Genomic DNA, 15,245 nt, shown 5'->3' on the forward strand with positions numbered 1-15,245 from the left:
TTCATATTATCACACAAAAGGTTTTCTTGTGCTTATGCTAGTTCCTCCTCGTTGTATTTAAATGTATTTTCAGCATAAAAGGAGCTATTTGATGGCTAAAAAACCCAGGTACCTGATCCCTCAAATACAGTAGACTTTAGAGGCTTTCCTTCCTTATGTGCTGTTCTAGGTCAGCAACTCAATACCTATACCCCAGGTGACCTGGCTTTCTATTGCACTTTTTGCCTGAAGGAATGTTTAGTATCAATGGGTAAAGCAAGACAGGAAACCAGTAGGAGCATGGGGAAGTCAGGAAGCCAGTGTGGACCGAGGAACTGTAGCTTACCCAAGGTGATGGCTGCAGAAATGCTTGCACAGAGCTGCACAGAGGTATCCAAGCCAGCTTGCTCAGGCACCAGAAGCTGCAGAGCTGGTAGCACAACTCTCCTGCCTCACTCCCTGCTTGGTTAATTGATCCTGCTTTTGCTGGGAGAAGCGCAGCGTGGATGTCCTCTACCCTGCAGTGGCACGTGGGCACAGCCTGCCCTTTAGTTATCTGAGCTCCCTATCTGTAAGTGACTGTGATTCCCTACCGTTCAGTGGAGCTGTTGGAAAAAGAATTGCTTTCCTCGTCTTTACTCTGAAACAATAAACACATTTCCTGAAAAATTCACAGAAGGACTAAGAGCAAAAGATCCCAAAGTTTTGTAACAGCCACAGAGTGAAAATAGCCACAGGGAATTTGCTGAGCCCAGCACAGCCAGCAGAACCTGTCTTCAACCCACAAAAAGACTCCTATGTGAAAACTGTCCCCATTAGATCTATAAAATACTAAAAATACATATTTTTTTAGCAATTAATATCTTCTTAAGTGTAACTTGTGGCAAAAAAAATAATATTGAACATTTATTGTAAGAATTTCCATTAAGTTTATCCAAAATTCAACTAAAATGCATTAAAAAATTATTCTACAAATTTCTTCTAGTCATCTTTTATGGAAGTGGGAAGCCTGAAAAAAAGCACTCTGAAATGAAGGATTAAAATAATAAAATAAAAATGGGAAGAAAAGGAACCAGTTTGAAGTAACTATTCTTAAACCAAATGTCTCCTCAATTTAATAGTGCTGGTGATATTCCCTAGTCAGCAATCACATTCCTTGTTCTTCCAGGGAAAATGGGAGCCTTGCCTGCTCTCACAGCCTGTAATACTGTTCCACCCTGGAAGGGCTCAGCAGATGCAGCAGAGCAGGCACCCAGCACCCACCTCAGCACCCTGGGGCCACTCCTCCAAGGGCTGTGATAGATGGGGTCCATCTGAGCTCCCCTTCCTGGCAGGGGCCTCCACATCACTGGCTTTACACGTGCAGTTTCTCATCCTTAGCCATGATTTATTTTCAAGGAAATTAAACCTTATATTCAAATATTGGTTTTCATTAAATCACTTTAAATTATATTTAAATAACTTTCAATCTCCTCTTTAATTAAACCTACTAAGGACCAATTTCCATCTTTTACTCAGGAAGTTTTACTTTGCCAAGGTCCTAAGACATAGTAGGGCTGAGAGTTCTCTGTGCTTCTGATTTCTTTTCCTATTTTTGCTTATAAGCCCCCATTTCTGAAGAGATGGGAAATCAGCTCCTACAAGGCCTCACACTTCAGTTGCTTCAGGTTAGACACCTCAAAGAGAAACCTCCCTTTCCTTTCCAACTCACAATTTGCTCCACTCCACTTGCCAGTTCAAGGCTCTTACAGGATCAGTCCTTGACCTTACACTCCCATTACTTCTACCCCCTTTCCTCATTTTCAAAATCAAATTAATTTAGAGACAGAATTAAAATTTGCTTAAAACACTAAGTAGATATAATGTCTTTACTGCCCTTGGTGAATCACACCCTGTTCAACCAGTGTCTTCAAAGCTTCCATTTAATTACAAGTAATATGCTTTGAAAGGCTCATTTAGTTAGTTCTGTATTTGTTGCACTTGACTTGCCACAATTAATAAAAGCCAAAAAGCATTACTATGAGACAATACAGAGCCGTCAAAACCATGTTTTTGTAAAAAACTGTTCAACAACATTGATTAGGAAGGGCCAAAGCTATTAATGAAACTGGGTCAGCTTAACAAACACATTCAGTTCTAAAGAGACGTTTCTTAGTTTAAAAAACAGACCTGAAGTTGAAAAGAAGATGAAAGTTTAGAAAGGAAAAATTAAATAAGAAAGAAATCAACTATTTCATGATGAACTGACAACTCACTTGTAACTTCTGCACCTCTTCTCCTTGTTCACACAGGCTCAGTGTGAATACTGGGTTTACTGGCCAGGGGTGAGTCTCACTCGGCGCTCTCCTGCTTTCTCAGAACTCCTCTGGTTTCTCTGCTGTTCAGTTTCTGCTAATCTGATGAAATCAGAAGTGTAGCTCCATTTCCTGCACTGTTTCTTCCTCGTTTCAGCTCCCTGCTGTTTGTTTCTAGGATATTCTCATCCCTGCTGGGTGTATATTTTCCTTTCTTTAAGAAGAGCCCTGATCATGTTTCTTTTTCTCACACTATCTATTACTAACGCTTGCTATGGGAATCTCCCAGCCGGCGGTGAGACCCCGGAGCTCAGAGCATCTGGACAGTTATCATGAACTAATATCATCCCTTCAGCAGCTCATGTTAACAGTGAGTGATTGGTTGTTTTCACTCCTTCACACTTTCTTGGATCTTAAAAGAAGAATGGGTTTGAAAAGAAGAATCTTTTGTGTCTATAAGATGGACTAAAGTTAACAGTGGTGTAAACAAGGAGAAATCTCTTGAACAAATGAAAAAAAAACCACCACAATAAAACCTTGGAAAACTTAAATACTCTCCTCTTAAATGTATTTTTGTTTACTATCCAGGCTAAATAGATTGTGCAAGAGACAGAGGTGCCAGTTAATTTCTGTCCCCTCAGAGAGGAGCACACATGAATACACAACTATGGAAGTCAGGTTTATTTATTTTTGCAATGAAGTAAAACTGGCAGGGTGGTGACTCATCCCACTGCCAGGTCAAGGATGGACCTATTGCCTTCTCCTGCTCTCTGCCAGCCAAGGTGTCACAGCCTGGGGAGGCCTGTGCCTGGAATTGCTGCCCCAGGGCCTGCCCAGCTAGCACCATACACTGCTCTGAAGTAACAGGTGAAGTCTGCAACCACCCCAAGCAGCCTGACCAGGGCTGGCAGTGGGAGCTTGAAAAGGGCAGGCTGCTGGACCTCTGAGCAAGTGTATTGATTATGCATTGGACTGCAGTGTGGAAGGGCAAATACCTCACTCCTCAAAACCAGAAGAGATGGGTGGGACAACAAAGAAGAATACAACAGGCTTCTCTGTAAATGTGGGAACAAGGCTCTGTGCTGCCAAATGACTGCTAAGCTGCACAGCCAGATGCCTCTCAGTGTAGTTATTAGTAATTCCTACCTCAGTCTCATTAGCTAATTTTCCAATCTCCACCCAAAAAGGAATTTTTTTCCTTGTGGTCCAACAGACTGGAGAGGCTGTGTCTAATTCAGCTGTTCTCCTATGTCCTGCAAGAATGCTGTTCTGGGGTCACAGGTGACCATCCAACCAAGAGAAAAGATGCTTTGGTTAAATATCTGTTGCTCCCACCACTCTGCATCAACACCCCTTGGAGGGAACAGAGGTTTTTCCTCTTGTCCCTCTCTGCCACCTGGTTGGGCAGCTCATGCCTCAGCCTCATGGCCCTGCTGGGGCAATACTTCACTTCATGGTCACCAGCCCCTCTCCATCTCCAAACACACCAGAATAGTCCCCAGCAATCCCAACCTGATGCTCGTGAAGCCAGCAAGGTTTCTATGCACGTGTTAAGGTCTCTCTTTGCTAGGGAGTGCCTAATACGCTACTTGTTCTGGAAAACTCCCCCAGGCAGCTACAGGCTTGTGAAAAAGCTGAGTTGCCCCTGGGGCAATGTGCTCCTGGGCCCCAGATGTGTCTGCAAGGGTGCACTGGAGGAGGAAGAAAGGCTTGTCACTGATCCCAGCGCAGCTGGCAGGGCTGCAGCAGAGCTGCCAATGAGCTACAAATTAGTCCAACATTTAAATGCTCACTTCTAAAGATAAAAGCTAACAAAGTCTCTGACAGTAGCTTTTCCTAAGGAATGGGAAGTGCCTCTAAGAATAACCAGAGCTGCTGCAGAGTTGTTGGGGCTCACAAGAGCTGCCTGACATCACAGCAAGATCTCCAGGCTGTAATGGAATTTTTTGTGAAGTGACTTGCCTGCCTTGCTGGTCACCAGCACCAGACATCCCCACCTAGAGCCCTTTGTAACTCACATGTGTGGAGCCAAGTCTACCTGCTTCCTAAAAGGACTAAGATGCCACCTAAAGCTCCAGCTACAGGAGCAGTTTGCTGCCTTGGTGCTTTATGATTTAACCTCGTTATAGAAACTTACCTTTAATGGTACCATCTGGATGGACGGCTCTCCCCATCCCAACGGGCAGCATTCAGGGGCACTTGCATTTCAGCAGAACAGGACAAAATGACCAGAAATGTCCTATCAGGAGGAAACAAAAGGAGAATGTAATCCAGTCCTCAAATGATGGTGATTGTTAACTGCTTTGTTTTTTTAAAAATAAACTGCAAAACTAAGCTTAAATAGAAAATGTTGAAGCACTGAGTGACAGAAGTCTGAAGTTCATCACTGTAATGAACACAAGGTGTGCAGACAATCATCCTGTACAGATGTACAGCTTCTTCCTCATACATTTTCCCCCTGTGTACTAATGTCTTTCATTAATGTTTTTGTGCTTTTGGCAAAAACCCCCTCAAAACAAACAAAAAACCAAAAATGCAACACTGAGGGGTATGCTTAAAGTATATGGTTTATATGCCTGAAAAATGTTTGGTTTGACTTCCTCTTACTGAGACAAAATGAAAAATTCTAAGAACATTTTATGAATTCTTGCCACACTAAATAACCTGTTCCAACTCATGATGTACCTCTAAAACAGTTTTTTCAGTATAAACAAAATTATGTCATATTGACAGAGGAAAGAGCAGAACTTGGCTGTTTAATTTGGAAGATTGCTAAAAGTGATACATTTAACTTTTCTTGTCTAACAATGAAATGTTGTTATAGTTCACAACACCTAACACCTTTATTCACATAGAACAAGTTGTCCTGAGTTCCTGTTGAACTAATACACATCCTTTCTCTGTGTATATTGCAACATTAGGAAAGAAAAAATAAAGGTGTATCAAAATACAATCCTACTTTCATCCAGCTGCATGAAATGCATGTCATATTTTAGAGTATTTAGTGAAGCAGTTTAGAAATGTACGCAGAACACTTAAGAAACATACAAATGCTTCAGGTATGCTCTAGGTATATCATGGACATCTCCAGCCAATACGGTTTGCTCTCCAATGTTATTTTTGTCTGTTTGTGGTGTATAGATTTCTCCTCTCATTGTTTTCATGTTGCATCTTTCCTATTTCCTGTCCCCCCCCTTCCCTCATTCTCTTTTCCTCCTCTTTTGAAGGTTTTGGGTTTGGTGGTGTTTTTTCCCCTTAACCAGCTGTCTCTCCTATGCCACTTCTCTGCATGGCCCACCAATGCCCCCCAGGGCCCCTTAATTTCCTCCCCCCATGCTTTGCTTACACTGCCACATCTCGAAGGACGACAGGTTTGTACAGAGCCCAGTTCCTGACTGGGGCTTCCATGTGCAACACACCCTCTCACCCACATATTACAGTTCATTGCATCATAAAATGTGTTGATCTTTTGAAATGTTGATAAGAAAAAAAATAATTCTTAAAGATTGTCCTCTTCAGAACATCAGGGAAGCTATGAAAGCTCCCCATGTTAGCACCCCATGGGCTGATCAGATGTGCACGGTGTGGAAATGGTGCTACAGAAGCAGAACTAGGACAGAAAGCCAGGCCCAACACTTATTATTTGCACCTGCAAGAGCAGTTACATTCTTCCTCAGTAAGATCTAAATTGAGAGAAGAAGGACAAGCCCACATTTGAAAATACTGAAAACATATGGTTAAAATTTAGTTTAAAAACATTAACTGTCTAGCCTATTGAAGGAACAACATTCAGAGAAATCTACTTCATTGATATGGATTAAATTTGCACAGTGTTGTCCCTAAAACCAAATCAAACCAATCCAAGCCTGAATACTAGAACCTACAAGCTGTTAACAAGGTAGTTACCTACTAGCTAACATTCTCATGTGAGTTTCACTAAACATGTACATAGGCAGTAACAAGTATGAGAACACCAGACTTCCTTGCCATTGTACTCCATGTCTTTCTAGCCATGCCCAGAAGGATCTGTTAGGAGGAGGAAAAGTAGTTTAGTTTTCAAAGCTTATTCAAAAGCTTATTCAATCATTTCCGTTTCCACTTCCATTGTCAACTTCAACATTTTCCTGAGGCTGCAAACATCAACAGGAAGCTCATAGTACTCACGCTCAGTATGAAGAGCTGCAGGATAATACTTCTTCACTAGGTGCATGACAGGGCCACAGTCTTAGTTTAAATGAGCTACCCAAATAACTTTAGGATTATTAAAATCTGGGTTGTTTACTAATAAAACTTTTATTAAGTAAGATAATGAACATTTTGGTTAAAAACGTGCAGATCTTTGCTCAAAAGACTATGGAAGTAGGAACCAGTGCAGGTGTTTTCCCCTTCAGCCAATTCCCTCTTGAGGAAAGTATGTTGACTTCATGTTGGACAGACAAAATGGTATGGGGGGCTTGGCATGGCTTTCCTGATATTAACACATGCCGAGATATTAACAACTTGAGGATGGCTGATGCTCTAAGAAACTAAGCGTATAGGCAGAAGATTAAACTGAAGACCACAAATTTCAAGAGCTGCCATTTGAAAAGGTGCCAGAAGTAACTCACCACTTATTCTACAAAGAACTCGAGTGCTTGAGCACCACTGAGATTCTGCAGAAGGTTTGTGTCACACGTTTCATTCAATAAGGCAATCAAGATGATTAGGGAGCGTAGGAAAGCCTCATTAATGGCCACAGCAGACATTGAGTCAGCCTTTCATTTATAACCAGTGTATCCGGACAGTTTTCAATTATTGGGTTTTTAATTTAAATAAGTGAAATTTATGCAGACACACACCCATGTATTGTACAACTTGTTCTCGCCTAAAAGCTGCCACAGGCTTTATTTAAATAAGTGCTACTGGCAAAAACTAACAGAAAACAAAGAAAAGTGGTTCACAATGTGCATATTTCCTTTTAAGTAGCTCCTTTACACTTTAGGTCCTTAGTAATGAGGTAGGAATTTAGCTAGGGATTTTAGTCTCAAGATGCTGAAGAGAACACCAAAGCTATAACTGACAACAGTACTCAGCAGTAAGTCTTCAGCTTAGAAGACCAACATTTTGCATGCTAATCACTGGGATTTTTGAGGAAGCAGAGTTAAAAAAAGCAAAGGCAAGAACTATGATGGAGATGCAACAACCATGGCTGAGGCTGCAGAACAGCACCCTTCTGATCAGCACAAGGGGTGTGATTTGCTGTTCTCTGCGTTTTAACCAAACAGCAAATTATCTCAGGACTCACAGTTAGCAGTAAGTGGGGAATCCCTTTTCCCTATACCCTGCAATGCAAATGCAAACTGAAAATAAGGTGTTTCTCATTTCATTACACATAGAAGTTTCACACCTAATGATGGTCTTAAACAAGAGCAACAAAAGTGTTGTCATAAAACAGAAAAATATAGAGCAGGTTTCCTCTGTAAACAACATTTGTCTGATCACAGAATTACCACAAAATGGAAAATAAAAAATTCAGTTGAAACCAGGAACCCAAGCAGCAAAGGCTCACCTGGCCAATACTAAGTCTTCACCCAGAAAATAGAAAAGATTTCTTTACAAAAATTGACAACTCCATAGCCACATAGAACTGGGGATTTCAATTCCTGTATTTAAATACAGTACTTGCAAAAATGGAAGTAAACCACAATGGAAAAAGCCCCAACAAACAGATCCTAAGAGATGTGCCTCCTTAACAATAAAAGTGTGGTGTTCAGACCCTCAGTACTGCAAATCAATTGTTCCTATCATTTCAACTGGGGTTTTCCAGAAAAGACTCCTTCATCTGGTGCCAACTATCCTTCACGACACGGCATAGCCCTTTCCTGACCCTTGCAGGAGGTCAGACAGGTGAGACACAGGCCTTGGTAGTGCCTCCTAGTTTCCCAGCACTTCTGTTTGCCCTTATTTCCCAGTCCCAGAGGACTCAGGAGAAAGTCAATTTGTAAAGATTCTCTAGTACAGAATCAGTCCCTCTCCCAGAGAATCATGAAGGCATAAGACAATGAAAATACACATACCTTGACAAGACAGGAGTTTAATGTCACTGATGTCACACTGCATTTCAATAAGCAGTGAAGGACCATGTCAAGGCTTAATTACTCAAGTTTCCAGGTTTCAGAGTTTGAACTAATGCTCAAACCAGCCACTGGAAGCTGGCTGGGAAGCTTCTAGTGCTGAGGAAGCATACACAGCACTTGGCTGTCAGCTCCCCATGGAGGAACAGTGCAGGAACAGCACAGAGAGACCCAGTGTCACCACTGGAGAGCAGTGATTAGGAAAATGCAGAGTTTAGCATCAGCTGTGAAATACTAATTCAATCTAACAGGAAGAGAGCACAGCCAGTAGTGGGCAGGTCTCTCCACTCCTGTGTCTCTGTGCTCCTCTCGAGCTCTCCAGACCAAATTGAACAGAGGACCATCTCCTACCTCCTGTTGATGAAGGCTCCCAAATAGGTCAGGGCATGAGCTGGTATTGCTGGAGGAGTCTAAGACTGGAGGAGCCACAGTGCTGGCAGAGGCCGAGCTGAGCAGTAGACCATTTCATTGTTGCTCAGGCCTGTCACAGGCCCTTCAGACTTTGTAATTTGTCTGTGGGAGGAAAAGAGGAGTGAAAGACCATAAAGATGTGTACAGCACAGGTAGCACAGTGGTATATTACAGGAGCTCTTCCTCCCCCTGGTAGCTCAGTATCTCCTCATGGTGGAATGGGAGTTTTATTTTTGTTTTTCTTTCCATTAGAGGATGACCTTTGCTCCAACAAGGTTGATCTGCTGCAGGGCCAACATCCGCCAGCTTCCAGGCCTTGTGCTTCCTGAACAGCAGCAGATACTTTCTGGCTCTCCTTATTTAATCATGCCTCCATAAATCAAAAGTGACCAAAACTGATTTAACAAACATTTGGGTGAGAACTCAGAGCAGCTGAAGAGTGACTGAGACTGAGTCATTGCCTGATGCAATTTCAAACAGTTCAATTGTAAACACAGTTGAGCTCATTGTTGTGCTAACATCCCCCCCTAAAAAAAGGCAAACCAAAAACTAAACACAAAACCAAGGAAACAAACAAAAGACCCAACAACCAACCAGAAGATTCTTAATTACAAGTACATTGCTGGGAAAAAGTCACTAAATGAAAGATGTATAGGAAAGCATATTTCTTTTGGAAACTGACCAAGTGAACATCTGGTCGCTGGGTTATCTGGAAAAATCCATCAGAGGATAATGACAGCACCATTAGATGCACCACCATAATTAATACTATGTTTCAATGGGTTTAAACATGCAAAGTGCTGAACACTGCTGTGAGATGCATTTTCAGATCCCACCTAGTTCAGTGAAGAGTGAACCACTGATTATTGGAAAGATATAGCAGGGAAAGGATGACGCACTGCTCTGACACTGATAAGCATTCACTGCTAGCTAGAGTCAGATAGCAGGAGACAACAGAAGGACATCTGGTGCAACCCTGTATGGTATTCATTACCTTTCAAAATGTTCTAAAATTATCAGCAATGACTTTTAAAGCTAAATTCTGAAGATGATCATGGGAAAGAATACAGAATTTCAGGCTGCTCCTGCTGCAGATAGAGTGGAAACTGCTCTGCTGAAGTCTGAGAGATTTTTGTGGGGTTTTTTTTGTTTACTGGGGATTTTAGGGTTTGTTTTGGTTTGTTGTTGTTTGGTTTTTTTTAATAAAGCTGATAGGATGCCCATATAAAAGCAGGCTCTTGACCCTTATATGCACAACTGGTTTTAATGGTGGATTTCAACAGCAAGATTTTTAACATTTAATATGGGCACTATGTTGTGGGAAGTGTGATTGTTATAGAATATGTGGCTTTTGTATTAGAAGCATGGAGCTTATTTCACAGCTGAATTTTGGCCCCGGTACAAAATAATTGAAATCACACTGAAAAAAATTCACCAACAAAGAAAACTAATTTGCAGTGAAAATCTGAGGTAAACAAACTACTCATTGGTAGCCTGCAATGTAGGTACAAACTAACACAATCATAGGCATGTTAGCGGAGAGGAACTTCAAGGTTTCTGCTCCAATCTCCTCAGAACTGTGAGCAACAATAGAGGAGCCATGAATTTGTCTAGCCAGCACTTGAAAACCTTCAACCTCTCCCAGTATTGCCATACCCTCCCAGGGGAAATGTACATGCACTTCAAATCTTTGCAAGGTGCCTCTTGTAGTTGTTGCCTCTTGCTAGATTATCTGCCCCCAATTAGTTTGGCCCTGCCCTAATTACCCTTCTTGCTCTCCTCCACACAGAAGAGGTAGAAAAGTGAGAAATGACACACAGCAAAATCCTTCAAAACACTGCATCCCTAAACAGCTCTTCATGTATGGTACAGCTTAAAAACTTTGAAGAAACCAGACTTTTCTACTTACCTGTGTCTTCTAAACTTACTTTTTCCTATATCAAAAGCTACTCTGAAATTATCTGAAAAGCCTTCCCATAAATTATGCAAATAAGTAATAGAGGCAATATTAGTAAATGAAGAAAAGAAAGCAAATGTTCTCCCCAGTTCAACAAAAGCAATACTAAGAATATTTAGATAGGCATTTCATTACATTTTTATAAGAGGAGTCATCTGAGGATCCATTTAACAATACACAAACCCCATGACTTTAGATCACTGGTACCAAATGAAAAGCACTCTAGTCACAGTATGCAAAGGGACATTGTGGGAAAACCTCACCAGATCTGCCATCTTATTTTTGTAGCTCATTAAAAAAATTGTATCAGCAGCCTTCATGCCAGATTAGACATTGTTTGTCCTACCACAGCCAGCACAAACTGCATGTTGTAAGCTAACCCAAGTATCCAGAAATGTAATCATGTGCTTTCCCTTTATCCCAATCAAATTTACACCCCGAGTGCTTTGATAGCACAGAGATTGGATATTAACAGTCATGAAATCACAGCCAACATTGTCAGACAACTGCATAACACAACCAGGTGATCTTACAGATACTTGACTGTACCTGCATAAAACCTCCGACATCTGTGGAATGTGCCTCACAAATCTGCTGAATCCTGGAGCTCAGGAAAGCACACAGATCTTTTACCAGTCCCTCTCAGAACAGATTTTTGATAGTATTAAAGTTGTGGGCAGCTCCTTGTAGTGCCAAACACACTTAGTTAATCGAATGAAAGTTTGCTAAATATTTAGGATGGCTTACAGACTGCTGCTATCTTCCCAGATTTAAAAATTAAAATGGCTTATTTCATTATATAGAAATCAACTGAACATGCAGTTGTGTCATTCAGCAAGTGATTCAAAAGAATTATAGCTAAGTGGTTTTCACAACTATAGTGATTCTTACTTCCAAATACTTAGACTCTAGATCTGTCCTTAAAGTACTCTTAAAAGGACTGGAAAGTATGCCTGTGTAAAATATGATAATCCTATGTTAATTCTCCTCCTTACCGCTCCATAGATGCCTGGGAATGAACCATTGTAAGTATTAAGCTTGCTTGAGTTTGTACTGCATTTGTATTCATTAACCAGACTATTAGTGAGAGCATTTTAGAGTTCTATGACTTTTCTGATAGATACATATGTACATTCCCTGGCTGTTTTATTTATCTGTTTGCATTGCCCATCTACCCACCCATCCGTCTCCACTCCTGCATGCACACAGATCAATATGTGTCTCTGGATATTTATGTCTTTTACCATTCTCAAGACATTAAGTCTACTTCTCTGGCACCAACTCTGGGAAACTACTGCTTTAGCTAATGCCCTTCTGACTGAAAAGAGAGCTCAATGCATCACAGACAGGAACCAAGGCAGAAAAGTAGAACAAACAGATGGAGGTGTTAAAAAGGGAAGTATTTATGCTAAATTCGAGAAAAATAAAGGGATTAAGGGGATGTCACAGACTAGATGATTTAAGAAGGGGATTTCTTCTGAAGAGGGGATATTTCTCTTGTAGAATAGAAATCTATCATGTATTCTAACCAGGGTTAATTCTAACATCTAGAACAAATCTAAATCTTAAAACCAAGATTAAGAGTTGGCTAGTGGTGCCTATTATATCTGTCAACTCTTACAAATCAAGGAGAAAATATTTTATGTTTGGATTCAGCCAATACAATAACAGTATTTATAGGCTGCCTTGGGAGCAATAATAATTTTACATGGTTTTCAGTATTCAACAGAGTATTTACAGGGATTTGAATTACTGTAACATGTTCAGATTGTTTTTTCCATCCTCCTTCAGAGATCCTGGATTAAGGAGCCAATCTCCCTTCTCCTCTCTGTCAGTCTGCTATATAAAGTATGTATTTGTAGGACTATCATAAACAGTGAAGCAATTATTTTTAAAGTGAGAGAGGGGAGATTTAGGTTAGATATTAAGAAGAAATTCTTCACTATAAGAGCGGTGAGGAACTGGAATAGGTTGCCCAGCGAGGCTGTTGATGCCCCATCCCTGGAGGTTTTCAAGGCCAGGTTGGACGAGGTTTGGTTCAACCTGACCAAGTGGTAGGATTCCCTGCTCATGGCAGGGGAGGTGGAACTTGATGATCTTTAAGGTCCCTTCCAACCTTAATGATTCTCTGATTCTACTCTATCCCACAGGCACACATAGCACGGGGCTTACATGCAGACTCAAAAGTTACCCATGCAAAAGAACCACACTGTTACATGACAGCTTTTAATCTGATGCCATGCCTAAACACAGCCATGTAAATCCTTAGTGCTACATAGCAGAAAACAGAAGTTAGTTATGACTAAGTAAATAAATATTTTATTCCCTACCTGTCAGGTGTAAGGGAAAGCCACAAGCTGAAACACACATGCCGAATAAGATGATTTGGATTGCATTGTTGAACACCACCTTCTTGTAATGACTTGGAAGAGGTCACTCAATTCTGAAGTGTTCCCTGCATGTGGAAATCCCCCTAGATGGCATTTAAATGGAAGGAATGCTGGTTTTGCTGTAAAATTCTGTCCTGAAATGACAGAGAAAGGGTGGGATTAGCTCAGGCTGTGATTGTAGTTGCTATATGGTACTGCGTATCATACCTAGAAGGTAAGAAAAGCAGAAAGGAACAATAAAACTGCGGCAAACTGAGTGTAATGACAGTGACTCTGGAGATGTTAGAGAGAAAGCATCAGCGTTACTATCTACACAGCCCGAATGCAGTGGGGGAACCTGGAGTATTTACAGCTGTTCATCAAACAGCAAAGCCTCGTTGCACTCCACTTGGCAGAGAAACAATTCCGTTCGTACTGCTCATGATTCTTTTATTGTTGACTGGGATTTAGCAGAGTACACTAACACTTCAGCCCTGATGAAGGGGAGAGACTGGGAACATTGGCATATTTTGTGAGTATAATTCATTTTTGTGTTCCGGTTGGAATGCAGCACAGTGCAACGTTACTGCTGTGTGAACACCTGTAGTTAGAAAATGCTGGTTTGCTGAGAGGGCCCAAAGCATGCCAAACTGCTCCCTGGAAAGAGATTTGAAAAATGAACATAAAAAATATATATATATAAATCCTCCTGTGCACAAAAAGAAATAGAAAAGCAGGCATGAAACTATTATTTCAGCACCAGATGTCAAAATGGCAAAATCAAGAATTTGAATCTCTTGGGGATGAATTTCAGCTTTGTCTGTAGGACAAACTAAGGCTTATCTCAAACATTGTAGGATACAGCTCCTCAAAGCACCAAAACATGTTTGTCCCAGTTTCTTGAAGTACTAAAATGCCTAAAAGTCAATGAGAACAGTGACAGGAATGATACCGAAAACTTTTTCTTTGAGGAGGGCTGATTTCAGTTTTATGGAAAAATCCATTTGGAAACTAGAAGTTTTTTATTTCAAATTGTCAAAAAATTCCCTTTCATTTGCAAAATATGGTTTGGCTGCAATTTTTTTATTTGGTTTTGATTTACAGAAATTATTCACCTTGCCCCTGAACCTCTTTTTAAAATGCATTTTGAAAATTGTACTTAAAATTGCAGGTAGTTTCCACCATCATTAAACTCTGTTTTCAGAGAGTATCTGTTCCTCTAGAAAAGGACTTGAGGACTTGATTTTCATGCCATCATATTAAATTCCACTTTGCTGTACAAAACCACGTTCACAGCCACTCTACTTATCATAAAATAAATTCTAAAATGCATAAATGTTGTTTTTGTCTCCTCCCTACTCAGGTATGTCTGTTGAAGCACAACAGACACATTAATGGGACTGAAACTCATTCAAATTAATTTTGTTTTTACAATCTGCTTCTCCTTGCCTTTGTTACTGTTGACATTACAAAATGTGAACTCCCTGTTAGTGAACTGCAGTAAAGCAATGGTCACCAGCAGGTTATGTGGTCTTGAGAATTTGCATTCTGAGCCCCCAAATCCATTTTCAAAGAGCTGCTATTACTGTCCCCATTTAACAGACTGGTAAAATGAGGCACAAAACCTTAAAATAATTTCCACACCAATGAACAGAGGCTGGAGTTTCTTTTCATTTGTTCTGCTCTCTGGATGATGTTATCAGCCATTAATTGACACTAAATTTTCTGATCCTCTTTTACATATCATACAGTTTGACAGTGTGATACTGATGGTTCTAGATGATTCCACATCTCCCTCTCCTTCCACTCTACCATGCAGTTTGTCCTCCAGGCATTTTATTGTTCTGTCCCATTTCAGTTTCTCTCATGCATTACCTCTGACACTTCACCCTTTCAGTGGTTCTCCTAGAATGACTTCCTTCCATGTCTTTTTCCATGCTGTGGTTAAACATTTCCAGATATAGCAAAAAGGGCAAGTTTGATCACTTCAGCTCCACTCAAAAGAGTCTCATAGACTAACTTTGACACAGACAGATCTATACAAATACTTTCCCATCTCACAAAAGATGCACAGATATTTTGTGCTCTAGGAGCACACATTTGACAAAGTCCCTGAAAAGCC

General features: G+C 40.7%; 1 long non-coding RNA gene across 2 annotated transcripts in view; it reads right to left on the reverse strand.

Moving 5' to 3' along the window:
- Nucleotides 1-4,415: 4,415 nt before the first annotated feature.
- The window catches only part of LOC127389250 (uncharacterized), a 67,583-nt gene continuing 56,753 nt past the window's right edge, over nucleotides 4,416-15,245 (reverse strand). The window contains exons 3-5 of one of the 2 annotated variants that reach the window (XR_007890604.1): nucleotides 13,085-13,278; nucleotides 8,738-8,899; nucleotides 4,416-4,512 (exon numbers count right to left, since the gene is read on the reverse strand). This is a non-coding gene — a long non-coding RNA (uncharacterized LOC127389250). The remainder of the gene's footprint in view (nucleotides 4,513-8,737; nucleotides 8,900-13,084; nucleotides 13,279-15,245) is intronic. The other variant, XR_007890603.1, reaches the window with a different exon arrangement.

Source organism: Apus apus, chromosome 11 (genome assembly GCF_020740795.1).
Source record: "Apus apus isolate bApuApu2 chromosome 11, bApuApu2.pri.cur, whole genome shotgun sequence".
NCBI lineage: Eukaryota > Metazoa > Chordata > Aves > Apodiformes > Apodidae > Apus > Apus apus.